The sequence below is a fragment of the Thunnus maccoyii genome, chromosome 21 (assembly GCF_910596095.1).
Source record: "Thunnus maccoyii chromosome 21, fThuMac1.1, whole genome shotgun sequence".
Classification (NCBI taxonomy): Eukaryota; Metazoa; Chordata; class Actinopteri; order Scombriformes; family Scombridae; genus Thunnus; species Thunnus maccoyii.
This window is the reverse complement of record NC_056553.1, coordinates 3,238,252-3,248,059: the sequence shown is the minus strand read 5'-3', so window position 1 is coordinate 3,248,059 and position 9,808 is coordinate 3,238,252. Positions and strand designations below refer to the sequence as shown.

The following is a 9,808-nucleotide window of genomic DNA, read 5'->3' as shown; positions in this document are numbered from 1 at the left end:
CCGAGCTCGAGGAGGGCGTGAACTTTGACCTCTCTGCTCCTCCCTTCAGTGCATCTCAGTGATGAAGGAACAAACACACAAACTCCCTCCTGTTGAGACCGGGAAACCCCGTCTACTCGCTCGCCTGTCCCGTCCCACCTGTAGGACTCAAACACACACGCAAACACACACACACACACACACACTCTTCCTTGTTGTCATATTGTAAATAAACAAACCACAGACTCTAAGAGGAAAAAAAACAAACCCTACTCCCTTCTTTACATAGCGCAAATGTAATGAATTAGCCTACAGCCAATCAGAGGAGAGCCACATCCAAAGGTTTCTGCATGCTACTGCCTACCTGCACCACAGTGACCACGAAAAAGATTTAAAAAGTTAAAATTAAAAGTCGAGTCACTGGGCAGCCGACGCAGTCCACCGTACGACGAAACGAAAATCAACGCCGGTCCTGTAATTTAAAAAAAAAAAAAAGTCTGCGACTGATCCGGAGGAGGAGGCGGCGACGACGGCGGCGGTGAGTTCAACAACGCCGCCGTGTTGCTACTTTATCTGCTGAAGTTGTCTGTTTGGTTTGAGGTCGGTTGGGTTCATGCAGGAGGCCTGTTTCATTACTGAACGGTGGACATTTGTATAGTGTGGTTCATTTTCTAAATGTGTGATAAATAAAAACAAGGAAAGATTTCTCTAACGTTCGTCTGACCCCGAGACTCTTTTCACACCTGAAACACCGTCAACACAGAACCTCAACGACAGGAAGTTAACAGGAAGTCACATGAAGAAGAAGAAGAAACGTTCTGCTGTTCAGGTTTCTGACTTCATCCTGATACAACGGAGGTGAATTCAATAAAACTTTTATCTGTCACAGTAACAGAAGTTTAACAGCTCAGAGACAAACGTAGAAACATCAAAATAAATCATGGATGTAAAAATCAATAAGTGTAAAAACAGTCAGGTGTTATTATGTGTGTTTAGTGTTTATTTAGGGCGGAGATGAAGTTCAGTTTGTGATGTTCACACACAACCTTAAACATCACATTCAAGGACTTTTCAAGCACTTTCCAGGCCCAGTTCCCTCAAAGTCAAGGACCCAACAAGGCCTGATTAGAAACAGGGATCAGAGTTTTACTGTTAGAAGAGTTTATACAATGAAGCTGCAGGTTTTACAGACTCTTTGCTTCTCTAACAACAGCAGAACAATGTTCTCACATAAAATATATAAATTCAAGCACTTTCAATGACCAGTTTATTTATCTTTCAAGGCCTTGAATTTTTTTTTTTCTCAAAATCACAAACTTTCAAGGATTTCAAGGACCCGTGTGAACCCAGCGTGGTTGAATCAACCGTAAACCGTCTTTACAGACTGAAGTTTACTTTGAAAATATTTCCTGTTGAAGTCATTTTAATAAATACTGTTAATAATTTATATTAAAGCAGAAAATCAAAGCATTTATGATAAAACTATAAAAACAAAAAGATAAATGAAACAACACTTCAGGAGAAAACATTGATGAGATTTAGAGTCCCGACACTGACATACGGGGTCCTGAGGGGGTCTCTGGGGGTCTCTAATCTCTAATTTTAGGCGTCTCAATAACGAGCCTAATTATTTTTCTCTCTGCACAGTGAGGTTTATTCTTATACAACTGTTGAAATCTTTGATGTTTTTTATTATAACAATAAATTTATATTGTAGTTTAATCATTTACATCATTTGAAGACAGTTTGCTTTGTCTGCAGATTTAAAACATTAATTAAACTAATTCATGTTTACAAAATAAGTTTGTTTATCTTGAAAACATTTAAAAAGTCTTGAACTGTCAAATAATATTCATATTCTGACTCCTAATTAATCTTTTTACTAAACTTCTGAACAATAAATCATTAAAACCTCATCAGTCAGATAAATGTGATTAATCCTTAACGAAGCTTTTAATGATCCTTCATCACATAAACAGGAGAAAATAACAATTTCAATCATATTAAATGTGATGAATGCAACAGGGTTTCTGAATAAATGTGTCAAACTACAAAAATGTTTTTAAAAAGTTGAAATATTTCCATTTTTTTTGTATGTTCTGGGTCACTTTAGTGTTCAGAGAAGTAAAAACGGGTCAAATGTGACCTTGAACAGGAAGTGAAGGTTAAACGACGGGTTGCTGCGTTACAACCTGCAGGAGATAAAAGAACATTATTATGTTAAAAAGACACTTTAAGTTTCTAATGTGACATTTAAAGTTTAGTTCAGGGTCGATGATAATGAAGGTTTTTAGTGTTTTCTGTTGATCATCCAGAGTAACTGACTGTTTCTGGAAAGACATTTTAGAAAATACAGTTTTCCAATATTCGGTTATTTAAAGAGCTTCTGCAGTTTGAGGACCAGAGATAAGAGCTTTTAGTTGACTGTCAGAGATGATTAAAAGGCTTTTAAAAGGCAGATGAAATAAATAAAGGTTCTCTAGTAAATCTTAAAGTGATAATCAGTAAAATAAAAGGTTCTAATACTTTAAATCTGAACTCAAACTCATTTTTAGACAAAGAAACAGCGAAAACTACAACGAAACTCCATAACTTACTGAAATAATGAATCTGATGCAACCGGAGACGATGGTTTAATGTCACACAGGTCAGAGACTGAACCAGGTCTCTGATCAGTTCAGGTGTGTCCTGTTAGGTTAAGTCCCGCCCACCAGGTCTGAGCAGGAAGGAGGATTTTCTACATTTAAATACTTTATTATCCGTCATATTAAAGTGGATAAATTAAAAGTTCTGCTTCAGTTTCTTTAATAACTCGAGAAGTTGAGACATAATTGAACCATTTAGAGGTTAATTAGAGTTTAACAGTAATCAGAGCAGCTGGAGGTGACGTCACCCGCTGACTCGTCGATACTTCAGTTTAATTTCCTTCAAAATAAAAGTGAATCTTTTCTGCTTCAGTCAAGGAGAAAAGTTACTGACTGACTTGCAGCTTTTTAGAAATTAATGTAAGTTTCTCTTTGTTGTTTTTAAATGTTCACTTTTAACACAAACAGCAATAATTAATTAATTAATTAATTAATAGACAAAGTTGCCAAATTATGAACCAGAGTGACGCAGCAGAAGCTCTTTATAATCTAAATAAATAAAAAATGACTTTCAGTCTTTATATTTGATCAAACTACAACTGAAACAATTTATCAGTTAAACAATTAATCAATAACAGGAAATTAATTGGAGGCAACTTTGATAAACTGATCATTAATGAAGCAAAAATGATTTTATAGCTTCTCAAATATCAATATTTAATCTATCAGACAGTAAATTGATCATCTTTGGGTTTTCAACTGTCAGACAAAACATTTGAATGTGTGAAATTATTAATTACATCTTCTGGTATTTTATTGATCAAATCTAGAAAATATGCTGATTAATTGATAATGAAGATAAAGTTGCAGCCATGTGACTCTTCAAATGATACATTTAAGACGAGATCTGCGACTGAAAGATGAAAGATTTGATCTCAGTCTGATCACAACCTCAAATAAACGATTACAAACATGTTAATGAGTTAATCCATCGCTGTGATCAGATGAAGAAACGTCTAAACTAATCATTAAGTTTAAATGTTTCTTCCTTTTTGAATTGATCCGGTGACACTTTGACTTCATCCTGAAAACGTTTCCTCGTCTTCTGTTAAAACAAGTCGTGTTAGTTTGGAAGGAAAAAAAACAAGAAAACAACCATTTATAATATTTTAATCTGCATCACTTTAAACAACAAAATCCCTGTAAACATTACAAAATCAGCACCTGTGTCGTCGGAGGAAAGTGGTTCTGGTTCCACATGAGGAGAAAAAATAATGCAGGCTGATGGTTGAGGCGAGGCCGAGTAACTGTTACCCAGCCCACCAATCACAGATACAAACCATGAACCTTTGACAGTTTCAGAAGTTCTTCATCATCATCATCATCATCATCATCATCATCATCATCATCATCATCGTCCTGTACCCAAACCTTAAATCTGTCCGTCTGAGTTTCTGAACATCAGTGATTCTCTGACTGAACTCGTCAGCAGCTGATTTACACACCAGGAGAAGAAGAAACGTCTCACGTCTGTAAACTCCAAACTACAACCTGCAGCTGCTTAGCTTAGCTTAGCTTAGCATAAAGACTGGAAACAAAGGGAAACTGCTAGCCTAGCTCTGGCTAAAGGTACCAAAATCCTCCTACCAGCAGTGGAAACTAATTTTAAATTGCTACTTTATACTTCCACTCCACTACATTTCAGAGGGAAATATTGTACTTTCTACTCCACTACATTTATTTGACAGCTTTAGTTACTTTTCAGATGAAGATTTGACACAATGGATAATATAACAAGCTTTTAAAATACAACACATTGTTAAAGATGAAACCAGTGGTTTCCAACCTTTTTGTCTTTTGACGTCTTACAAAAAGCAGTGTGTAGTCGGGGTCACATTTCACATGTCTATGAGTTGTTAACAGCTCCACCAAATAGTGATTTTTCCCTCTAAACTTCTCACATGCTTTCATTTCAATAAATGTTCAAATGATCCAATATTTCAGCAAAAATCAAAGATTAGAGACAAAGTCCAAAAACTGAAAACAGATTTGTGTATCAGAACTTTGTTTTTTCTTCTTTCCTCTCCCATTAATCATCTCACCACCCCTCAGATTTATCTGCTGACCCTTTGGAGGGGCCCGTCCCCTAGGTTGGGAACCACTGGACTAAACTAGCTAACTGTATATAAAGTAGTGTAAACTAGCTCCACCTCCAGCAGCTACAACAGTAACATGCTGCTCTAACACTGATGCTTCACTATTAATAATCTAATGATGTCATATATAATAATATATCAGTCAGAGGGACCAAACCACTACTTTTACTGCAATACTTTAACTACATCAAGCTCATAATACTTATGTACTTTTACTGCAATACTTTAACTACATCAAGCTCATAATACTTATGTACTTTTACTGTAGTAGGATGTTTCATGCAGGACTTGTAATGGAGTATTTCTACATTGCAGTATTGGTACATTTACTGTAGTAAAGTACTTCTAAACTATCTACCAGCATCTATAAAGTTGTTTTATCTTGTTTGTTGTACAAAATCTTCAGTGTAGCAATGACTGGTCTGGCGGTTATTTAATTATTGTTTAATTAAATATAATTTTCTCCATTAATCAATCATTCTTGTAGTCTACATAATACGTAAAAATAGTTTCAAAATAATGACAATTTTCTTGTTTTTTTGCAACCAACAATCCAAAATTTCAATATATTTAATTTACTGTCATATTTGACAAAGAAAAAAAAAATAGCAAATTGACACATTTAAGAAGCTGAAACAGAGAAATTTTGTCATTTTTGCTTGAAAAACCAGCAAATTTCTGTTACACTACAGTTTTTTTCACAGATTTAAAAAAAAAACAACAAAAACGATACATAACATGTTAATTAATGAGCTTTAGAGATGCTGGCAGGTGAACTCTGTTACCTTTAGACAGAGCCATGCTAGCAGTTTCCCCTCGTTTCCAGTCTTTATGCTAAGCTAAGCTAACGGGTTGTAACTCTCGACCACACAGACAGAACATGAGCTCGTTTCTCGAACTGTTCCTTTAAGAATCACTGGTGTAAAATGGTCTTAAAAAAAAAAAAAAAAAAGAAGCACCAGACTGGCTTTTACGAACGCAGTCAACGCACCAATCAGATACATCGTCACTGTAAGGAAACACAGGAAGGCTCATATGAATCAGCAGTAAAAAGGTTTGCGATCTTAGGCAACAGATAAAATAATAATAATAATAATAATAATAAAAGGTTCCTACACATCCTGGTTTGAACAGTTCTCACTGTTTGGATCAGCAGATTCTGGTCAGAATCTCTGCATAAAAAATAAAATACTGAGACGTCACCATCAAACGGACTTCCTGCAGACAGACGTGTAGGAACCCTGCGAGTGAAGCACCAGGTTTCAGAGTCTTTTTTTTTCATCCAACAACCACAGACGTGATGAAGATCGAAGGTCGCTCTCCGTCGCCTCCGTCTAAAGTCTGTAATAAGTTACGTCTCCTCAGCAGGAAGCGTCCCGAAACAAGAGGCTGGTATTGCTTCAAGTCCAGTCTGTGGGGTTTTTTTTGTTTGTTTTGTTTTGTTTTTTATGTTTTTTTTTTTTGTTTTGCTGCGAGCACCAGAATTCACATCAGACAAAATAAAAAATAAAAAGTGTGATTGTTGTTATTAAAAAGGCTTATTTAACAGGAGAGGAATGCTCTGAAAACAGGTTATTATAGTGATCACATGGAGGCGGTTCAGTGTCTCTAGTTTCCTCCAGACAGACGGGACAGGAGAGGAAGAGGAAGAGGAAGAGGAAGAGGAGCCTCTGTGTGGGGGTTTGTTTGTTTTGTTTTTTTTTTCCTCTAAAACTTCATCATGCAGAAAGTAATCAGACACCAACAGGACTGTTCAGTGTTCTGTTCAAGGCTGAAGGCACAGCAGAGAGAGAGAGAGTGAAAACATCTATTAACACTCAGTGACTATTTAACAGTTTAGAAACCAGGTTTTCCCGCCGTACTCGCCGAGCTCAGCGTCCGTCTGAGAGACCAGTTCACTTCTACGTCAGACGTTTATGTTCGTTAGAGAGGAAATCAGGTTTTAGAGCTGAAACAGTTCACCAGTCGTAGTAAATCCAGCTTCTCAACTGTGTTTCATGTTGGTTTTGTGTTGATCAAACAAAATAAAACATTTAAAGACGTCGTGTTGAGTTTTAGGAAACACTGACGGACATTTTTCATACTTCAGGTATTTAATTAGGGCTGCGACGAAGGATTAGCTTCATTAAATTGATTATTTTCTCAATGAATCGATTGTTTGGTCCATAAAATGGTGAAAAATGTTTATCAGTGTTTCTTAAAGATGTTCAGTTTATCTTTATAGAGACTTAAAGAAAACAAAATATTCACATTTAAGAAGCTGCAAATCATTTTCTCTTTAAAAATGACACAAAATGATTAAATCGATACGTTTTCTGAGAATCAACTAATCTGATCATTAGTTTGATCAAGTCTGGATCAAGTGAAGCTGAACGATAATTGGAGGTTATTGGTAGAAGTTGGTGAATCTTAAATCAATGCTGGTGTCATTTTATAAAATAATACAAATGTTTCCTGATAAATTAAAATCCTGTTAATAGACAAACTAACAGGAATCTGTTTCGATTATTCAGATTATTCAAGTAAAAACAGAAGATGAACTTTATCATTATGGTGAAAATCAATCACCTCACAGTGCTGATAAAAAAAACAAACATGTTTTACTACATTTAATGAGAAGATTTAATGTTTTTAATCTTTTTGACGCCGACCAACAGAAATATTTCAGTCCTTCAGTCTTCATGCTGCAGGTTTATTAAACCAAAATCTACTGAAAGCTTTCAACCAAACAGCTGATCTGCATCACTGAAAACTTCTTTATGTTTGTAGAATCTGTTGATCAGCGTCGTCTCGTCTGATGACTTTATAAACTCTGTAAATTACTTTATAGATTAATGATTCCACAAATTATAATTGTTAGTTTGTTTTACACATTTCAGAAGTGATTCATAAGAAGAAAAAAAGGTCAATTTGATTATTTTGTGATTGATTTTGAAACATTTATCAAATCTGAGGAATAATTTCATCAATAGTGAAATTTATTTCAGCTCTAAAATCAAGAATTAATTAAATCAAACCTGAATCTTTATTTCTGATCAACTTTGGTTCAGTTCAAACACTGACGAAGGAAAACTCAACAACGACTCCAATCAATCATCCAAAATAAACGAGACCAGATTTGTAAATTCAGGACTCAGTTTCAGATCTATTAGAGACTAAAACTCTGCTGATGATGACAGACGATGAAGATCAGTGACTGAAATCTAAAACCAACTGGAGGAGTTCCTGAAGTACGACGGGAAAACGCAGACAGACAGACAGACAGACAGACAGACAGCAGTGTCAGAGGAGAAGATGAGTGAGAAACCTTCATCGGTATCGGTGTATTTTGGTTGAGTTTGGTGATGAGCGGTGCTGCTCAGCGAGGAGAGCAGCAGCAGCAGCGGCGGCGGCGGCGGCGACGTGTTCCGGACGGGAAACGTAACCGACCAACCCGCCAGACGACCGGCGGCTGCGGTTGAGTTTCTCGTCGGGGGTGAAGTAGCGCTGGTTTTATATGTTTTTTAGACCATTTCACATTAGCACCTGAAGCACAGGCGGCGTCACAAAGCAGAGTCATCTCCACCAATGAGAATAAAATAAAAAAAGAAAACAGGAAGTGGAAGCAAAACACTTGTGTTGATATTCGTCTCTGCAGGTGAGTCTCAGACCTGATGTTAGGATTTCCTGCAGCACTTGAAGGCATCATGATGAGATGCCTAACAGAGATTTTAACACATTATTTAAGTTGTTTTTCCCTCCGTTTCATAATCTGAAATCAATTCAGAGAAAACAGTTCACTGATATGAACAAAAATTGAAACTTTAAGACGCTGAAAATAGTTTTCAGACGCAACTTTGACTTTTTCTTTTATATAAAAAGTTGATGAAAAGATGAAAACAGGAGCTAGAAAAGACAATAAATGTGATTTGACTGGATTAATTAAGTCAATTAAGTTTTTACTGCTTATGTTCTGTAATCAATGTGTCTGATTAAGTTTCACAATTTTATGGACGAATGAATTAAACCGAATCAGCGACGACTTTGATTAAACATCAAACTTCCAGCTTCTAAAATGTGACGATTTGCTGCTTTTGTGTTTCATATCATTATTAACTGAACATCTTTGGGTTTTCTGACTGTTATTTGAAGCAGTTTTTTACTAATTTGACATTTTATTAATAAAATGATTAATCAAAAAAAAGAATATCCAACAGATTAATTGACAGTGAAAAGAGTCATTAGTTGCATCTCAGCCAATGTTAGTATAGATTCAAAAGAATTCTTGGAAAACCAAACTTCAAAAATGTGTTTTAATAGCAAAAATGTTGTTTTTTTTTCCTCACAAAGCTTGTACATAAAATCACACGATTGTCCACCAACGGCCACAACTAACGATTATTTTAATTATCCTTTAATCTGCTGATTGGTTTCTGTTAATAGATTCATGTTTTAGTCAATAAAACCAGAAATACAAAAAAAAACCCCCAAAGATATTATGTTTTCTATCACAGAAGACAAAGAAAAGCAGCAAACAGTAACAACTCAGAAGATGGAATTAAGGATTGTTTTTTGCGACAAGTTGATGTGAGTGTTCGAGTGACGCTGCTTTGTGAAAACGCTCCTGTTTGACAGACAGACAGTGATCTGGCACTCTGAGGAGTGTGCGGCTGGTTCAGTTCACACTGTAGAAAAAAAACACACACACACACACACACACACACACACAATACGACAAAGTGTGTCTGCAGACCAGCGAACACACACACATACACACACACACAGACGAGCAGTAAAAACAGAGTCCAGTCAGTTGTGTGGATGCGGCTGGTGGAGGTTTTGGTCCCTGAATGTTGAATTTAAATGCCAGTTTTAAACAGAGTTGTGGGTTTGTCTCCTCTCACCGTTGAAACACTTTATAGATACATTTAAAAAAAACAAAAAACTAAAAAAAAACAAGAGTCAGTTTGCAGTTGATCTGCACCTTCAGCTGAGGGAAGATTTATGAATCTGAGACTCCCGCCTCGAGAGAAGACGAAGATTTGTTGACAGAAGAGAGAAAAAAAAAAAAAAAAAAAAAAAAAATCACACAAAGAAGAAAAAAAAAAA

General features: G+C 35.9%; 1 long non-coding RNA gene across 1 annotated transcript; it reads right to left on the bottom strand.

Annotated features, from left to right (window-relative positions):
* Nucleotides 1-6,184: 6,184 nt before the first annotated feature.
* Nucleotides 6,185-9,807, bottom strand: LOC121887737. The gene is made up of 2 exons (XR_006093028.1): nt 8,028-9,807; nt 6,185-6,491 (listed from the first exon to the last, which is right to left on the bottom strand). It is a non-coding gene; the product is annotated as an uncharacterized LOC121887737 (long non-coding RNA).
* Nucleotide 9,808: the final 1 nt, after the last annotated feature.